Source organism: Giraffa tippelskirchi, chromosome X, assembly GCF_054371585.1.
Source record: "Giraffa tippelskirchi isolate mGirTip1 chromosome X, T2T-mGirTip1v1.2.pri, whole genome shotgun sequence".
Taxonomy (NCBI): domain Eukaryota; kingdom Metazoa; phylum Chordata; class Mammalia; order Artiodactyla; family Giraffidae; genus Giraffa; species Giraffa tippelskirchi.
In genome coordinates, this window is record NC_137289.1 from 25394682 (window position 1) to 25415478 (window position 20797).

The window sequence follows — 20797 nt, forward strand, 5'->3', positions numbered from 1 at the left end:
GGTGCAGACGGATATGCATCTGTTTGGGGACTCTGCTCTCTGGATCCCATTCCAACCACTGTAATGGGTGAAGTCCGTCACTTGTTTATCTTTTACGGCAAAGTGTAGCTGCTTCATTTCATAAAGAAGAGGCGCACACAAGCACTGCACTCTCTCATCCTCCTGGAATTTGAGCTTCGGAACTTGCTTTGGCGCCTTTGTTAGGAGAGTCGCTGCTGGTGCCGCCTCCTCCCACTGGTCGTGACTACTGCCCCATACTCTCTACCCCACCCAGCTTTGCCTCACATGTACCGTTTGGCATCGCCAGCTCTACAACCTGGGCCCGATTTGCCAGCATCCGCAGATCGCCCCAACACGCAGACCTGCAATATTTTGTTGGAGACCTAACTATTTCATCAGAATTCAGCAGATGACCGTGACAATAAATTTCGTCTTCCAAGACTCAGACGGTAAAGAAACTTTCTGCAGTGCTGGAGGGACAGGAGACCCAGACAGGTTCGATCCCTGGGTCAGGAAGATCCCCTGGAGAAGAGCATGGTAACCCACTCCAATGTTCTTGCCTGGAGAATCCCATGGTCAGAGGAGCCTGCTGGGTACTGTCCACGGGGTCACAGAGACTCGGACACGCCTGATGCAACGTCGAAGGCACGCGCTAGAAATGAATCCACATTCTTCTTGGCTGGAAGACGGAAGAGCTTGGTTTCGCCGGTTAATTAAGTCCCAGTCATCAACAAGCAGTACTCTTGCCTGGGAAATCCCATGGACCGAGAAGCCTGGTAGGCTACAGTCCAAGGGGTCGCTAAGAGTCGGACACGACAGAGCGACTTCACTTTCAGTTTTCCCTTTCATGCACTGGAGAAGGAAATGGCAACCCACGCAAGTGTTCTTACCCGGAGAATCCCAGGAACGGTGGAACCTGATTGGCTGCCGTCTATGGGGTCGCCCAGAGTCGAACACCGCTGAAGCGACTTAGCAGCAGCAGCATCAACAATCCACCCTTGGAGTTTCTCAGGAGCTTTGACTTTGACTTCCAACTCCCTCATGAATATTTCCTTGTTTCCAACAATACGACCTACTCGAGCCCGTTTCTGTCGAGGAAGCTGAGGTGTCTCACCAGGGCTGCCACCATCTCCCATTTCTAGGTGTCCTGTCTCATTCTTTTTTTGCTTTCACTTCAGCGTTTTTCTGCTGCAGTGCCACAGGCTTCTTGCCAGGGACGACACCTCGCATGCCTCTTCCCCTCTGCATACCACTCCCGATTGGCTCTTTGATGTCTTCGTTACTTGTGCAGATCGATAGCGATGTGCTTGAGGACTCTGCTTTCTGGAACCCATTCCAACCACTGCCATGGATGAAGTATGTCACTTGTTTATCTTTCATGGCAACTTGTAGGTACTTCTTTCAATAAAGAAGAGGCCCACACAAGCACTGCACTCTCTCCTGGAATTTAGGCTTCGGGACCTGCTTTGGCGCCTTTGTTAAGAGACTCCCTGCTGGTGCCACCTCCTTCTCCCACCAGCCCTGACTACTGCCCCATACTCTCGACCCCGCCCAGCTGTGCCGCAGACGCACATTTTGGCATCGTCAAGTCTACAACCTGGGCCCGACTTGCCAGCGTCGGCAGACCGCCCAGCACCCAGACCTACAATATTTTGTTGAAGACCGAAGTATTTCATCAGAAGTAGGAAGATGACCGAGACAATTGAATTGGTCTTCCAGACTCAGATGGCAAAGAAACTGCTTGCAGTGCAGGGGCTCCAGGAGACACAGGTTCGATCCCTCGGTCAGGAAGATCCCCTGGAGACGGGCATGGGAAAGCCTTCCGTTTATCTTGGCCTGGAGTATCCCATGGACAGAGCAGCCTGGTGTGCTACAGGTCACAGGGGTCACAAAGAGTCAGGCAGGACTGAATTTAGGAAGAATGCACACACTAGAATGGAATCCCCATTCTTTATGGCAGGACAGTGAAAGAGCTTGTTCTGGCTGGGTAATGAAGTCCCAGTCATCACCAAGCCACCGGTTGAGATTTTCAGTTCTCTTGACTCTCCCCTTCAGCTTTGCTCATCAGTGTTTGCTCGTTTGCAACAGCAGGATCTACTGGAGTGCGTTGCTGTCGAGGAGGGCGTGGTGTCCCCCTGGGGCTGCCACCATCTCCGCTTCCGGGTGTCGTCTCTGTGTTCATTTTTGTTTTCACTTCAATGATTTTCTGCTGCACTGCAGCAGTCATCTTGCCAGGGACAGCCCCTCGCATGATTCTTCCCCTCTGCATACCGCTCCTGATTGGCTCTTTGAATCTTTCCTGCTGGTGCAGACGGATATGCATCTGTTTGGGGACTCTGCTCTCTGGATCCCATTCCAACCACTGTAATGGGTGAAGTCCGTCACTTGTTTATCTTTTACGGCAAAGTGTAGCTGCTTCATTTCATAAAGAAGAGGCGCACACAAGCACTGCACTCTCTCATCCTCCTGGAATTTGAGCTTCGGAACTTGCTTTGGCGCCTTTGTTAGGAGAGTCGCTGCTGGTGCCGCCTCCTCCCACTGGTCGTGACTACTGCCCCATACTCTCTACCCCACCCAGCTTTGCCTCACATGTACCGTTTGGCATCGCCAGCTCTACAACCTGGGCCCGATTTGCCAGCGTCCGCAGACCGCCCCAACACCCAGACCTGCAATATTTTGTTGGAGACCTCTAACTATTTCATCAGAATTCAGCAGATGACCGTTGCAATAAATTTGGTCTTCCAAGACTCAGACGGTAAAGAGACTTTCTGCTGTGCAGGAGGGACAGGAGACCCAGACATGTTCGATCCCTGGGTCAGGAAGATCCCCTGGAGCAGAGCATGGTAACCCACTCCAATGTTCTTGCCTGGAGAATCCCATGGTCCAAGGAGCCTGCTGGGTACTGTCCACGGGGTCACAGAGACTCGGACACGCCTGATGCAACATCGAAGGCACGCGCTAGAAATGAATCCACACTCTTCCTGGCTGGAAGATGAAAGAGCTTGGTTTCGCCGGTTAATTAAGTCCCAGTCATCAACAAGACACCGTTGGAGTTTTTCAGGAGCTTTGACTTTGACTTCCAACTCCCTCATGAATATTTCCTCATTTTCAACAGTACGACCTACTCGAGCCCGTTTCTGTCGAGGAAGCTGTGGTGTCTCACCAGGGCTGCCACCATCTCCCATTTCTAGGTGTCCACTCTTATTCTTTTTTTGCTTTCACTTCAGCGTTTTTCTGCTGCAGTGCCACAGGCTTCTTGCCAGGGACAGCCCCTCGCATGCCTCTTCCCCTCTGCATACCGCTCCCGATTGGCTCTTTGATGTCTTCGTTACTTGTGCAGATCGATAGCAATGTGCTTGAGGACTCTGCTTTCTGGAACCCATTCCAACCACTGCCATGGATGAAGTATGTCACTTGTTTATCTTTCATGGCAACTTGTAGGTACTTCTTTCAATAAAGAAGAGGCCCACACAAGCACTGCACTCTCTCCTGGAATTTAGGCTTCGGGACCTGCTTTGGCGCCTTTGTTAAGAGACTCCCTGCTGGTGCCACCTCCTTCTCCCACCAGCCCTGACTACTGCCCCATACTCTCGACCCCGCCCAGCTGTGCCGCAGACGCACATTTTGGCATCGTCAAGTCTACAACCTGGGCCCGACTTGCGAGCGTCGGCAGACCGCCCAGCTCCCAGACCTACAATATTTTGTTGAAGACCGAAGTATTTCATCAGAAGTAGGAAGATGACCGAGACAATTGAATTGGTCTTCCAGACTCAGACGGTAAAGAAACTGCTTGCAGTGCAGGGGCTCCAGGAGACACAGGTTCGATCCCTGGTTCAGGACGATCCCTTGGAGACAGGCATGGGAAAGCCTTCCGTTTATCTTGGCCTGGAGTATCCCATGGACAGAGCAGCCTGGTGTGCTACAGGTCACAGGGGTCACAAAGAGTCAGGCAGGACTGAATTTAGGAAGAATGCACGCACTAGAATGGAATCCCCATTCTTTATGGCAGGACAGTGAAAGAGCTTGTCCTGGCCGGGTAATCAAGTCCCAGTCATCACCAAGCCACCGGTTGAGATTTTCAGTTCTCTTGACTCTCCCCTTCAGCTTTGCTCATCAGTGTTTGCTCGTTTGCAACAGCAGGATCTACTCGAGCGCTTTGCTGTCGAGGAGGCCGTGGTGTCCCCCTGGGGCTGCCACCATCTCCGCTTCCGGGTGTCGTCTCTGTGTTCATTTTTGTTTTCACTTCAATGATTTTCTGCTGCACTGCAGCAGTCATCTTGCCAGGGACAGCCCCTCGCATGATTCTTCCCCTCTGCATACCGCTCCTGATTGGCTCTTTGAAGCTTTCCTTGCTGGTGCAGACGGATATGCATCTGTTTGGGGACTCTGCTCTCTGGATCCCATTCCAACCACTGTAATGGGTGAAGTCCGTCACTTGTTTATCTTCTACGGCAAAGTGTAGCTGCTTCATTTCATAAAGAAGAGGCGCACACAAGCACTGCACTCTCTCATCCTCCTGGAATTTGAGCTTCGGAACTTGCTTTGGCGCCTTTGTTAGGAGAGTCGCTGCTGGTGCCGCCTCCTCCCACTGGTCGTGACTACTGCCCCATACTCTCTACCCCACCCAGCTTTGCCTCACATGTACCGTTTGGCATCGCCAGCTCTACAACCTGGGCCCGATTTGCCAGCATCCGCAGATCGCCCCAACACGCAGACCTGCAATATTTTGTTGGAGACCTAACTATTTCATCAGAATTCAGCAGATGACCGTGACAATAAATTTCGTCTTCCAAGACTCAGACGGTAAAGAAACTTTCTGCAGTGCTGGAGGGACAGGAGACCCAGACAGGTTCGATCCCTGGGTCAGGAAGATCCCCTGGAGAAGAGCATGGTAACCCACTCCAATGTTCTTGCCTGGAGAATCCCATGGTCCGAGGAGCCTGCTGGGTACTGTCCACGGGGTCACAGAGACTCGGACACGCCTGATGCAACGTCGAAGGCACGCGCTAGAAATGAATCCACATTCTTCTTGGCTGGAAGACGGAAGAGCTTGGTTTCGCCGGTTAATTAAGTCCCAGTCATCAACAAGCAGTACTCTTGCCTGGGAAATCCCATGGACCGAGAAGCCTGGTAGGCTACAGTCCAAGGGGTCGCTAAGAGTCGGACACGACAGAGCGACTTCACTTTCAGTTTTCCCTTTCATGCACTGGAGAAGGAAATGGCAACCCACGCAAGTGTTCTTACCCGGAGAATCCCAGGAACGGTGGAACCTGATTGGCTGCCGTCTATGGGGTCGCCCAGAGTCGAACACCGCTGAAGCGACTTAGCAGCAGCAGCATCAACAATCCACCCTTGGAGTTTTTCAGGAGCTTTGACTTTGACTTCCAACTCCCTCATGAATATTTCCTCGTTTTCAACAGTACGACCTACTCGAGCCCGTTTCTGTCGAGGAAGCTGTGGTGTCTCACCAGGGCTGCCACCATCTCCCATTTCTAGGTGTCCACTCTTATTCTTTTTTTGCTTTCACTTCAGCGTTTTTCTGCTGCAGTGCCATCAGGCTTCTTGCCAGGGACAGCCCCTCGCATGCCTCTTCCCCTCTGCATACCGCTCCCGATTGGCTCTTTGATGTCTTCGTTACTTGTGCAGATCGATAGCAATGTGCTTGAGGACTCTGCTTTCTGGAACCCATTCCAACCACTGCCATGGATGAAGTATGTCACTTGTTTATCTTTCATGGCAACTTGTAGGTACTTCTTTCAATAAAGAAGAGGCCCACACAAGCACTGCACTCTCTCCTGGAATTTAGGCTTCGGGACCTGCTTTGGCGCCTTTGTTAAGAGACTCCCTGCTGGTGCCACCTCCTTCTCCCACCAGCCCTGACTACTGCCCCATACTCTCGACCCCGCCCAGCTGTGCCGCAGACGCACATTTTGGCATCGTCAAGTCTACAACCTGGGCCCGACTTGCCAGCGTCGGCAGACCGCCCATCACCCAGACCTACAATATTTTGTTGAAGACCGAAGTATTTCATCAGAAGTAAGAAGATGACCGAGACAATTGAATTGGTCTTCCAGACTCAGACGGTAAAGAAACTGCTTGCAGTGCAGGGGCTCCAGGAGACACAGGTTCGATCCCTCGGTCAGGGGATCCCCTGGAGACGGGAATGGGAAAGCCTTCCGTTTATCTTGGCCTGGAGTATCCCATGGACAGAGCAGCCTGGTGTGCTACAGGTCACAGGGGTCACAAAGAGTCAGGCAGGACTGAATTTAGGAAGAATGCTCGCACTAGAATGGAATCCCCATTCTTTATGGCAGGACAGTGAAAGAGCTTGTCCTGGCCGGGTAATTAAGTCCCAGTCATCACCAAGCCACCGGTTGAGATTTTCAGTTCTCTTGACTCTCCCCTTCAGCTTTGCTCATCGGTGTTTCCTTGTTTGCAACAACAGGATCTACTTGAGACCTTTGTTGTCTAGGAGGCTGTGGTGTCCCCCTGGGGCTGCCACCATCTCCACTTCTGGGTGTCATCTGTTTGTTCATTTTTTGTTTTCACTTCAATGATTTTCTGCTGCACTGCAGCAGTCATCTTGCCAGGGACAGCCCCTCGCATGATTCTTCCCCTCTGCATACCGCTCCTGATTGGCTCTTTGAAGCTTTCCTTGCTGGTGCAGACGGATATGCATCTGTTTGGGGACTCTGCTCTCTGGATCCCATTCCAACCACTGTAATGGGTGAAGTCCGTCACTTGTTTATCTTTTACGGCAAAGTGTAGCTGCTTCATTTCATAAAGAAGAGGCGCGCACAAGCACTGCACTCTCTCATCCTCCTGGAATTTGAGCTTCGGAACTTGCTTTGGCGCCTTTGTTAGGAGAGTCGCTGCTGGTGCCGCCTCCTCCCACTGGTCATGACTACTGCCCCATACTCTCGACCCCGCCCAGATGTGCCTCAGACGCACAATTTGGCATCATCAAGTTTACAACCTGGGCCCTACTTGCCAGCGACGGCAGACTAGTCAGCCCCCAGACCTACAATATTTTGTTGAAGACTGAAGTATTTCATAAGAAGTAAGAAGACGACCTAGACAATTGAATTGGTCTTCCAGACTCAGACGGTAAAGAATCTGCTTGCAGTGCAGGGACTCCAGGAGACACCGTTTCGATCCCTGGTTCAGGACGATCCCTTGGAGACAGGCATGGGAAAGCCTTCCGTTTATCTTGGCCTGGAGTATCGCATGGACAGAGCAGCCTGGTGTGCTACAGGTCATGGGTCACCAAGAGTCAGGCAAGACTGAATTTGGGAAGAATGCCCCCACTAGAATGGAATCCCCATTCTTTATGGCATTTCAACCACCTTATTCTATTTGAGGCTGCATTTGATACTCTTGCTCGGAACCTACTTCTTGAAACTTGCGACTACATTTTATGTCAACTATAATACAGTCTTTGTATTTCTTCCTCTGTTTTTTTTTTTTTCTGTGATTTCTTCCTTGGCTCTTCTTATCCCATGGGCCTCATAAACATTGATGTTTATCTCTAGAGAGTTTCTCTCTTCAATCTGCGTACTTTCCATGAGTTATGTAGCCCATGATTATTGTATCAACCATTATGTCTTAACTCACAGTATCAATAGTTACAAAACAGATCTCTGCACCAAGTTTCAGAATTATATAGCTAACTTCTTGCTGAATATCTCCTCCTGGGAAGGCCAATATTATCTTAGACTGTACAACACAAATAATTAAATACAGCTTAACAAGTAAAACTAGATTTATCTTGCCTTCCCTACTAAATGGTACCACCTGTCATTCAGATACCCCAACTAGTAATCTGGAAATGATCCTTGAATGTATTCTATTAAGTGTGCAATAGCATTATATCTGCAAAAAACAATGTGTACACCTTAATTTAAATATTCTTTATTGCTAAGAATGGTAGTAATAATCTGTGCCTTCAGCAAGTCATCAGCTTATTAACTGGTGGAGGGTTTGAAATATTGTGAGAATTACCAAAATGTGATACAGAAACATGGAGTCAGTAACACTGTTAGAAAAGTGGTACGAACAGACTTGCATAAGTTTGCCAGTAATCATCAATTTATTAAAAAAAACCAGTATCTGCAAAGCACAATAATGTGAAGCCCAATAAAATGAGGTATGCCTGTAATGTGAAAGAGGGAAACACACAGAATTATATAGTTTTCATACAATTGTAAAAACGCTATTAAATTCAAACAAACAAACAAGCAGTCTGCTTAGGGTCCTGTCTCTCCTTTACCTGTCACGTGTAACTCATTACTAAGCATTACACCTGAGCTTTCCAGGTGGCTCAGTGTTAAAGAATCTGCCTGCCTATGCAAGACATGCAGGAGATGCGGGTTCAATCCCTGGGTCAGGAAGATCCTCTGAAGAAGGAAATTGCAACCCACTTCAGTATTCTTGCCTGGAAAATTACATGGACAGAGGAGCGTGGTGAGCTACCATCCGTGGGGTTGCAAAGAGTCGGACATGACTGAGCACGCATACAAGCATTATGTACTGAAATATCCTTTGAGTCCATATTCTCTATAAGTCCACTATCATCACCTTAACCAGGTCATTTCTGTTACATCACTCCGCTAACCTAATAGGTCTTCTTGGCTCAACTCCTGACTTTCTCTAATTCATCCTATACACTCACATTGCTGTGCTGGAGAGGACCCATGGGTCGACCTCTCAGTGACAAGCATTCTGGTCCAGTAAAACTTCTTTGTTCTTGCAGGCAGCACAAGTAGACTCCAATAGGAATTTCAGAGCATGAGATAAAAAACTGAACCAAAATAACTCAATACCTTTGAAAATTAAATCACTAATGAAACTGTACCCTACAAGAATAAACCAGCTTTCTCACAAAAACAGACAAAAATATCATAAAATTCATGTGGAACCACAAAAGACACAATAATCTTCACAAAAAACAAGATTGGAAGCATCAGAATTCTGATTTCATAATATATTACAAAGCTACCACAATGAAAACAGTTTGAATCTGGAATAAAACAGACACAGTAAACAAATGGGACAGGGTAGAGAGCCCAGAAATAAACCTTCACATATATGATCAAGTACCATTTGACAAAAATGCCAAGAATACTCAGTGGGGACAGGATAAATGGTGTAGAAAAACTGGATATTCACATGAAATAGAGTGAAATTTGACTCACCCCCCCCATCTTACACACACCACTTACAAAAATCAACTTGAACCTAATTAAGAACTTAAATGTAAGAACTGAAACCATAAAATTCCTAAACAATAAGTAAAAACTGCTTTACATAGATTTTGGCAAGGATTTTTTCTTTTTAATCATGACACCAATGCCACAAACATCAAATTAAGAATCAACAAGTGGGACTATATCACACTTAAGAATTTTCTGTTCAGCAAAAGAAACAATTGACAAAATGAAAAGGCAACTCACAGAATGGTAGAAAATATTTTCAAACTGCATATCTGATAAGACATTACTATCCAAAATATATAAGGAATTTTATGCTCAACAGCAAAGATACAATATCACTAAACATCAGGGAAATCCAAATCTACACCACAATGAGATATGACCTCACACCTATTTGGATGGCTATTATAAAAAAAAAATGACATGCTGGTAAAGATGTGGAGAAAAGGAAACCCTGTACCCTGCTATTGGTAATATAAAATTGATATATCCACAATGGAAAAAAGTATTAGTTTCTCAAAAAATTAAAAATAGAACCGCCGTATGATCCAGCAACCCCACTTCTGGGTATGCATTCAAAGGAAATGAAATCAGTATTCCAAAGAAATAAATGCCCTCTCATGTTTGTTTCAGTATTGATCACAATAGCCAAGATACAGAAATGATTTAACAATTTGTGTACTAGCTGTTTTACAGAGAATAACGTTGATCTACCGTGCTTGTAAACTTCAAAGACTTTAACATTAAACTTAGCCATAGGGTTATTTCCAAAAATACATTTACAGTTTTTCTTGTTTCCAAACGCTACAATACTCCAAAATCTGAATTTTTTTTCAGTTTTTCATTTCATTTTGTTTTCATTGTTTTACTCTTTTATTGCTTTACTTTAGTTTTCCTTCCTCTCTCCCTCCCTTCCTTCCATTATGTTATCCAAGAAAAGGGATTTTTGCATATTTAATTAGGTTTATTATTCTGTTGACCTTAAGAGAAAGAGATTATCCAGGTGTGCCTGAGCTATCACATGAGCCCTGAAAGCAGAGAGTTTTATCTATTCAGTAGCAGAAGAATTGAAAGTGTGAGAGAATTTGACATTAAGGAGGTCCTTCATTTGTTGAGATGGAGGGGGTCATAGCAAAAGGACCTGAAAATGGTCTCTATAAGATTAGAGCAGATAGCAAGAAAATGGGCACTTCAGTCCTACAAGGGCAAGGGGCCTAAATTCTGCCGACAATCTAAATGAGCTTGGATTTTAGGTTCTTTCACAAGGCCTCCAAGTAAGAGACTATCCAGCTAACAATTTGATTTCAGCTTTGTGAGACCTTGAGTGGAGAAGCCAGGTGAACCTACCTGAACTGACCCACAGAACTGTGAGCAAATAAATGAATATTTGGTTGAAGTTGCTAACTTTGTGGTATTTTGTAACACACTAATAGAAAGCTAATATGCTCTAGAATCCTTTTGAGATTTACACAAGGCTTTATTATCAGTTGAGATTAAGACTCTTGCCTTGTGCCAAAAAAATGTGGTATAAATCCTAGATCTATAGACTAAGCTATGTTTGAAAACATAGATTTATGTTTCTGAATGTCCTCATAGGAGCTCTGCTCCAGTACTGCAAAACCTGCTTACTTTGCCTCTCTATCCCTTAGAAGCCCTTGTGCATGAGTAGACAACAAAGATAATTTCTTAATTTATGGGTGGTAAAAAGGGACATAGGCAGTTAACCAATTGTTTAGTAAATTTAGAATATGAATATTGTACCTGAGTCTAGCCTATCTTTGAAAACAGTGGAAACTTCTGACAATAGATGTTTTAATCTCTTGAAAGTGAATTGTACATGAGATATTAAACTCCCTATCTACAACACCAAAGAGAAATATATTGTTGGTTATATTGGTGATGGTTGGCATTTTAAAAAGATGAAAAAATATCTTTCAGGATGAAAATAGAAAATATATCTTTTCCCTCTATGAAAGCAGAAAATAGAAAATATATTTTCCCTCTATAAAAACAGAAAATTACAAAGCTACTAAGCAAAACTACTGTATAATAGTTATTTTACTAAACTGTTGGTCACAGGACTTCTTCATAATTTCTGCCGCTTTACTAACAGATGGCACTGTACCTTCCATTATTAATCTCTATTGTGGGGATTTCCAAGAGAGCAATACATGCCCTCTACTGCAATACGTCAAGGTTGTATATTGTCACTCTGCTTATTTAACTTATATGCAGAGTACATCATGCAAAATGCTGGGCCAGATGAAGCAGAAGCTGGAATCAAGATTCCCAGGAGAAATATCAATAAACTCAGATATGCAGATGACAAAGAGTCTCTTAATAAAAGTGAAAGAGGAGAGTGAAAAGGCTGCCTTAAAATTCAACATTCAAAAAACAAAGATCATGGCATCCAGTCCCATCAATTCATGACAAATAGTTGGGGAAACAAGGCAAACAGTGACAGACTTTATTTTCTTGGGCTCCAGAATCACTGCAGATGGTTACTAGAGAAATGAAATTAAAGGACACTTGCTCCTTGGAAGAAAAGCTATATCCAACCTAGCTAGCATATTAAAAAGCAGAGACATTACTTTGCTAAAAAGGTCCATCTAGTCAAAGCTATGATTTTTCCAGTAGTCATGTATGGATGTGAAAGTTAGACCATAAAGGCTGAGCATTGAAGAATTGATACTTTTGAACTGTGGTGTTGGAGAAGACTCTTGAGAGTCCCTTGGACAGCAAGGAGATCCAACCAGTAAATCCTGAAGGAAATCAGTCCTGAATATTGGAAGGACTGATTCTGAAGTGCCAATACTTTCACCACCTGATGTGAAGAACTGAGTCATCTGAAAAGACCCTGATGCTGAGAAAGAGTGAAGTCAGGAGGAGAAGGGGATGGCAGAGGATGAGATGGTTGGATGGTATCATTGACTCAATGGACTTGAGTTTGTGCAAGCTCTGCGAGTTGGTGATGGACAGGGAAGCCTGGTGTGCTGCAGTCGATGGGGTCAGAAAAAATTGGACATAACTGAGCAACTGAATTGAACTGCAACACCACCAAAAGCCCAAATGGCTAGATATTACCACTCTCTGTATCATAGAGGAAATCTCTTCATTTATTTAACCATATATATAAAAGATTTTAGAAGACATAGAGATGGGAAATGGAGTCAGAGACTATCTTTTATAAAGTAAAGTAAAAAAAGGGAAAAGAAAAGTCATGTGTATTAGTTTCCTTGAGCTGCCATAACAAAATATCATAGGCTGTATATCTTAAACAGAAATTAAGTTTCTCATAGTTCTGGAGATCACAGATCAAGGTCTGGCAGGTTTTGGTTTCAGGTGAGGTCTCATTTCATGGATTGCAGAAAAGAGTCATCTCACTGTTTCCTCACATGAGTTTTTCTGTGTGCAGACAGAGAGAGAGAGAGAGAAAGAGACATACTGTGTCTCTTCCCCTTATCGTATGGACACGAACCCTATTGGATTATAGCTCCACTGTTATTATCTCATTCAATCTTAATTACCTCTTGAAAGGCCCTATCTCCAAATACAGTTACACTGGTGATTAAGTCTTTAATGTATGAGTTTGGGGTGAGAGTGGGCACAATTCAGTCCATAATATTATGCTGTACCTTGCTTGAATTCTAGATTTCTGTCCTGTGACTTCCTTGCTTGCCAGAGACTCCAAACAATATTATCTACCCAGATATTGTCTCATGGAATCTGCCATGTCTTATGGGGATTGAAAAGAATGAATTAACCTGATCGAGAATCACATTCAAGGATTGACAGCTGTGTGGACCTGTTCTACCAAAGAGATCAAGCCCTGAGCCTTTGGAGTGGGAGCACTGACTCCAAGACCCTAGGCTACCTGAGAATTAACCCTAGGGGGTATCAACTAGTGAGAACTCACACAAAGGAAACCACTGGAATACAAGACTCAGCATCACCCAACCACCAGTAGCACCCTGCGCAGGACACCTCATCTAAACAACAAACAAAACAAAAATATAAACCAAATCATCAGCAGACAGGAGTACCACCTCACTAAGCCTTGCCAATTAGAGGAAAAACAAAGAAACAAAAACTCAGCACAAATCTCACCCTATACAAAGCTTACACAAACCACTGGACCAACCTTAGGAGGGCAGAAACCAAAAGGAAGAAAGAATTCAACCTTGAAGCCTGGGAAAAGTAGACCTCAAACACAGTAATTTAAAAAATAAGAATGAAAAGGCAGAGAAATACTACATAAATGAAGGAACAAACTAGAAACATAGAAGTCCAAATGAAGAGGAAACAGGCAACCTACCTGAAAAAGAATTCAGAATAATGATAGTAAAGATGATCAAAACCTTGAAAACAAAATGGAGAAAATGCAAGACTCAATTAATAAAGACCTAGAAGAATTAAAGAATAAACATACAGAGACAAACAACACAATTACTAAAATTAAAAATACTCTAGAAGCAATCAATAGCAGAATATCTGAAGCAGAAGAACAAATAGTGAGATGGAAGATAAAATGGTGGAAATAACTTCTGAAGAGCAGAATAAAGTAAAAAGAATGTAAAGAAGTGAAGATAGTCTCAGAGACCTCTGGAACAATATCAAACTCACCAACATTATAGGGGTCCCAGAAGAAGAAGAGAAAAAGAAAGGGTATGAGAAAATATTTAAAGAGATTATAGTTGAAAATTTCCCCAACATGGAGAAAGAAACAGTCAATCAAGTCCAAGAGGCACAAAGAGTCCCATACAGGATAAACCCAAGGAGAAACATGCCAAGACACATACTAATCAAACTAACAAAGACTAATCACAAAGAAAGAATATTAAAAGCAGCAAGGGAGAAGCAACAAGTAACATACAAGGGAAACTCCATATGATTCACAACTGATCTTTCAGCAGAAACTCTACAGGCCAGAGGGAATGGCAGGATATATTTAAAGTACTGAGAGGGAAAAATCTACAACCAAGATTACATACCCAGCAAGGATCTCATTCAAAACTGATGGAGAAATAAAAAGCTTTTCAGAAAAAAAAAGTTAAGAGAATTCAGTGTCACTAAACCAGCTTTACAACAAATGTTAAAGGGACTTATATAGTCAAGAAATAGAAGAAAAAAGATCTACAAAATCAACCCCAAACAATTAAGAAAATGGCAATAGGAAAATATATATCAATAATTACTTTAAATGGAAATGGATTAACTGCTCCAACCAAAAGACACAGACTGACTGAATGGATACAAAAACAAGACCCATATATATACTGTCTACAATATTATGCTGTCAAGTCTCCTGAGCATCTTATCCTTACTGCATGAAAAATACATTAAGCGCTAAAGTCTTACTTCATTCCATTATCAAATTTAAAGCCTAAACTCAAAAGTCTCATGTAAATTATCATCTAAATTATGAGTGAGATTTGAGGTATAGTTCATTCTGAGGCCAAATTCCTTTCCAGGTGTGAATCTGTGAAACCAGACAAGTTATGTGCTTCCAAAATAAAATGGTGGGACAGGCATAGGATAGACATTCTCATTCCAAAAGGGAGAAATAGGAAAGAAGAAAGAGGTGACAGGTCACAAGTGAGTCTAAAAACTTCCAAGGCAAATTCCATTAGATCATTTTCTAAAATTTTGCTATTGAAATATATTTGATTTAGAATAATGTGTAAGTTTCAGGTATCAGTTCAGTTCAGTTCAGTCGCTCAGTCATGTCCGACTCTTTGTGACCCCATGAATTGCAGCACGCCAGGCCTCCCTGTCCATCACCAACTCCCGGAGTTTACCCAAACTCATGTCCATCAAGTCAGTGATGCCATCCAGCCATCTCATCCTCTGTCGTCCCCTTCTCCTCCTGCCCCTAATCCTTCCCAGCATCAGGGTCTTTTCCAATGAGTCAACTCTTCACATGAGCTGGCCAAAGTATGAGAGTTTCAGCTTCAACATCAGTCCTTCCAATGAACAACCAGGACTGATCTCCTTTAGGATGGACTAGTTGGATCTCCTTGTTAGGTATAAAGCACAGTAATTCAGCTATATGTGTATATAGATACAGATATATATAGATAGACAGATATTCTATTTCAAATTCCTTTCCCCTATAGGTTATTACAAAATATTGAGAATAGTTCCCTGTGCTATCCAGGAGGTCCTTGTTGGTTATCTATTTTATTTACAGTAGTGTGTATATGTTAACCTCAGCCTCAGAATCTATCCCTCCCCTTACCCTCCTTTCCCCTTTGGTAACCATAAGTTTGTTTTCTGTGTTTGAGAGTCTATTTCTATTTTGGAAAGAAGTTCATTTGTGTCTTTTTTTAATCTTTTAAGATTCCACATATAAACAATATCATATGACATTTATCACTTTCTGTCTTGCTTATTTCACTAAATATGATGATGTCTACGTACATCCCTGTTGCTGACAATGGCATTATTTCATTCTTTTTATGGCTGAGTAATATTCCATTGTAAGTATATACATATATATATACACATAAAATATTATATATAAAATCATATCTTCTTTATCCATTCATCTCTCAATGGACATTATATTGCTTCCATGTCTTGGCTACTGTAAATAATGCTGCAATGAACATTGGGGTGCATGTATTGAATTATGGTCTTTACCAGATATGTTTAGGAGTGGAATTACAGGATCATATGTTGACTCTATTTTTAGGTGTTTTTGTTTTTGTTTTTACTAAACCATGTGACTTATGGGGTCTTAGTTCCCTGACCAGGGATTGAACTCAGGCCCTCAGCAGTGAGAGGATATAGTCCTAACCACTGGACCACCAGGGAGTTCCCTATTTTTAGCTTTTTAAGGAACCTCCATACCGTTCACCATAGTGGGTGTACCAAATTTACATTGCCACCAACAGTGTAGGAGGGTTCCTTTTTCTCCACACACTCTCCGGCATTTATCATTTGTAGAATTTTTTAAATTGGAGTATAATTGCTTTACAATGTTGTGTTAGTTTCTGCTGTACACTGAAGTGAATCAGCTATATCTATATGTATATCCTCTCCTCTTGAACCTCCCTCCCACTCACTCCATCCCATCCCTCTAGGTCATCACACAGCACCAAGCTGAGCTCCCTGTGCTATACAGCAACTTCTTAATTCAAAAAGACACATGTAAACAGGAAAAGCAGATGTACAGAATGGACTTGTGGACACAGCGGGGGAAAGAGAGGGTAAGACGAACTGAGAAACTAGTACTGACATATACACACTAACCTGTGTAAAATAGATAGCTAGTGGGAAGCTGCTGTAAAACACAGGGAGCCCAGCTTGGCACTCGGTGATGACTTAGAGGGATCAGATGCGGGGGAGGGGAGGGAGGGGATATGACATTAGTGCTGTTGTACACAACATTGTTAAAGCAGTTTTCCTCCAATTAAAAAAAAATGTGCACCCCAGTGTTTTTTGCAGCATTATTTACAATTGCCAGGACATGGAAGAAACCTAAATGTCCATCAGCAGATGAATGGATAAAAAAGATGTGGTACATATATGATGTGATACCTATATTACTCATCCATAAAAGGGAATTAAATTGGGTCACTTTTAGTGATGTGGATGGACATAGAATCTGTTATACAGAGTGAAGCACATCAGAAAGAGAAAAACAAATACCATATATTAACACATAAGTATGGAATCTAGAAAGATGGTACAGATGAGGCTGCAGGGCAGGAATATCTGTAGACTTTTTGATGATGGCCATTCTGACCTGTGAGAGGTGATACCTCATTAATAGCAATATTGAGCATGTTTTCATGGGTCTTTTGGCCATCTGTTTGTCTTCTCTGGAGAAATGCCTATTTAGATCTTCTGCCCATTTTTATTGTTTTTTTTATATTGTGCTGTATAAACTGTTCGTACATTTTAGTAATTAATCACTTGTCTGTCACTGTTTATATATGACATGATACTATGCATAGAATATCCTAAAGACACTACCAGAAAACTGCTAGAGCTCATCAATCAACTTCTGTAAAGTTGCAGGATACAAAATCAATACACAGAAATCTCTTGCATTTATATACACTTAACAACAAAAGATAGAGCAATTAAGGAAACAACCACATTTAGCACCATATCAAAAAGAATAAAATACCCAGGAATAAATCTACCTAAGGAGGCAAAAGACCTGTATTCTAAAAACTGTAAGATGCTGATGAAAGAAATCTGAGATGACACAAACAGATGGAAAGATATTCTGTGTTTTTGGATTGAAAGAATCAATATTGTCAAAATGACCATATTACCCAAGGAAATCTACAGATTCAAGGAAATTTGTATCAAATGGCCAGTGCCATTTTTCACAGAATTAGAACAAAACATTTAAAATTTTTTGTAGAAACACAAAAGCCCCTGAATAGAAAAAGCAATTTTGAGAAAGAAAAATGGAGCCAGAGGAATCAGGCTCCCTGGCTTCAAACTATACTACAAAGCTACAGTAATCAAAATAGTATGGCACTGACACAAAGACAGAAATATAGATCAATGGAACAACATAGAAAGCCTAGAAATAAACCCACTCACTTATGGTCAATTAATCTATAACAAAGGAGGCAATAATATATAATGAAGAAAAGACAGTCTCTTCAATAAGTGGTGCTGGAACAACTGAACAACTACATGTGGAAGGATGAAATCAGAACCTTCTTTAATACAATACACAAGAATCCAAAGTGGATTAAATAGATAAATGTAAGACCAGATATTATAAAACTCTTAGAGGAAAACATAAGCAAAACACTCTGACATAAATCTCAGCAACATCTTTTTGGATTCATCTCCTAGTGTAATGAAAATAAGAACAAAAATAAACAAATGGGACCTAATTAAACTTAAAAGCTTTTGCATAGCAAAGGAAACCATAAACAAAATGAAAAGACAACCTACAAAATGGGAGAAAATATTTGCAAATTATGTGTTTATTGGATCTAAAGTCTCAAAAATAATCATCTTTGATTCAATGCTCTGCCCTCTAGGCCCACTGGGTCAGTAAAATCACCTCCAGGGCCTAGGTGGTAGCCCTGTCTGCAAGGCTCCAGTCAGCAGCATCCCAGCCCGCTGAGATGGAGGCAGTGACCCCACCCTTTGAAACAAAGGCAGCTTTGACAATCGAAATGACCTCACGGTCATTCTTGTGTTCTTGAAGAATAATGCTCCTTCACAGCCAAACAGCTCTATTCACTCATCCTATAGGAATCCAGAAGCTTTTTTTTTTCCATTGTGTCTCTGCTCCTTTTGGTGCAAAATAGTATTGTCCGGTAGTATAATCCCACCTCCATTCCTGGCTTTGGGTGAAATGCCCGATTCATAGCCATAGTAGCCTCCTTATCAAGTGATTGTTCAACCACATGCTTAGTGTTATATTCAGAACACACTTTCACACTTTTTGTAGAATGGATAAACTGAGAATTTTCCAAATTTTCAAGTTCATGTTCCTTTTTACTTAACTTCTTCAATTTATGTCTTTCATTATATCTTTCCTTCAATTTTCAGTAACATGTTCCTCATTTCTGTATAAGTTTCTCTAGAATTGCTTTTAACATCCAACAGATCCTTCAATACAATGTAGGCTTTTTCTATTATTTATCTGTAAATTCAAGTCTTTATCAATGCCCAGTTTGAAAGTCACTTACACATTCTTAGGTATTTATTACAGCAGCAACCCATTCACAGTATTAAGTTCTGTTTTAATCTCCTCAGACTGCCATAATAGAATGCCACAGACTATGTGGCTTGAACACCATATACTTATTTTCATACAACTCTGGAAGCTGAAAGTCCCATATCAATGACCAGAAGGGTTTTTTTTCCCCCATGAGAGCTCTCTTCTGAACTTTCAGATGGCCACCTTCTTGCTGTTTCTTTACATGACTATTTCTCTGAGCAGAGGTGAGTTGGGGAGAGAGGGACTTCTGGTGTTCCTTCTTTTTTTTTTTAAATTAATTAATTTATTTTAGTTGAAGGCTAATTACTTTACAATATTGCAGTGGTTTTTGCTATACATTGACATGAATCAGCCATTGGTTTACATGTGTTCCCCATCCTGAACCCCCCTCCCACCTCCCTTCCCATCCCATCCCTCTGGATCATCCCATTGCACCGGCCTTGACCACTTGTCTCATGCATCGAACCTGGACTGGTGTTCTGTTTCACATATGATAATATACATGTTTCAACACTATTCTCTCAGATCGTCCCACCCTCACTTTCTCCCACAGAGCGCATAAGACTGTTCTATGCATCTGTGTCTCTTTTTCTGTCTCGCATATAGGGTTATCGTTACCATCTTTCAAATTCCATATATATATGCATTAGTATACTGTATTGGTGTTTTTCTTTCTGGCTTACTTCACTCTGTATAATAGGCTCGAGTTTCATCCATCTCAATAGAACTGATTCAAATGTATTCTTTTTAATGGCCGAGTAATATTCCATTGTGTATATGTACCACAGCTTCCTTATCCATTCGTCTGCTGATGGACATCTAGGTTGCTTCCATGTCCTGGCTATTATAAACAGTGCTGCAATGAACATTGGGATACAAGTGTCTCTTTCAATTCTGGTTTCCTCGGTGTGTATGCCCAGCAGTGGGATTGCTGGGTCATATGGCAGTTCTATTTTCAGTTTTTTAAGGAATCTCCACACTGTTCTCCATAGTGGTTGTACTAGTTTGCATTCCCACCAACAGTGTAAGAGGGTTCCCTTTTCTCCACACCCTCTCCAGCATTTATTGCTTGTAGAAGAACTCTAATTCTGTTGGATTAAGGTGCCAATCTTATTACCTCATTTAATCATAATTACCTCCCTAAAAATCCTATCTCCAAATACAGTTACATGTTGGTGGGTTAAGTCTCAACATACGAATTTTTAATGGACACAATTCAGTCCATAACATGAGGAAAATCCCAAATACCCAATAGGAAACTTGAATGACATGATTTCAAACAGTATACTTAAAGCTTCTGTTCTCTAAGACCATTTAATAAAGCAATATATTAGAAATGTACTACTCAAAGAGAAAATTAACTAGATGGGGGGAAATCCTTTCACACTGTAAATATATATTAAATCACCACAACATATACTTTAAATGTCTTATAATTTTGTCAATTATATCCCAATAAAACTGGAGGGAAAAGAGAATGATATAAAAAAAAGTTGGTTTGGCAGTAAATTTATGAAATGACATCATAAATCATTAACGACAGAGTAGAATCATGATGCCAGACTGTTGAAACTTCACCTCCATCTTTAAATTAGGATTTGTAGTAATTAAAAGAAACATACTCAACATGTATCTCATTCACATATGTAAGGAGAAAGGATGTACATCAATGGTAGAAAAATATAAGGTAGAAATATAAGGTAAAAATATAGAGGTAGAAAAATATAAGGCTTTTGAAATAAAACATTTGGCTTGGACATAGGATAAAGGAAAGGAAGTTTTAATAGACTAAGTTAATTTCATGCCAAAAGTATGGATAATTTTAAAATGTTCATTGATAGTATATTCTAAATCCCTCCAACTACAGGAAATGCTTCAT

General features: G+C 41.9%; 5 pseudogenes; all 5 read right to left on the minus strand.

Moving 5' to 3' along the window:
* Positions 1-281: 281 nt before the first annotated feature.
* Positions 282-2801, minus strand: LOC145535584 (uncharacterized; annotated as a pseudogene).
* Positions 2802-2914: 113 nt separating this feature from the next.
* Positions 2915-3725, minus strand: LOC145535585 (mortality factor 4-like protein 1 pseudogene; annotated as a pseudogene).
* Positions 3726-3935: 210 nt separating this feature from the next.
* Positions 3936-4691, minus strand: LOC145535586 (mortality factor 4-like protein 1 pseudogene; annotated as a pseudogene).
* A 271-nt stretch (positions 4692-4962) lies between these two features.
* LOC145535587 (mortality factor 4-like protein 1 pseudogene) lies at positions 4963-5988 on the minus strand (annotated as a pseudogene).
* A 252-nt stretch (positions 5989-6240) lies between these two features.
* On the minus strand, positions 6241-7599 carry LOC145535588 (mortality factor 4-like protein 1 pseudogene; annotated as a pseudogene).
* Positions 7600-20797: the final 13198 nt, after the last annotated feature.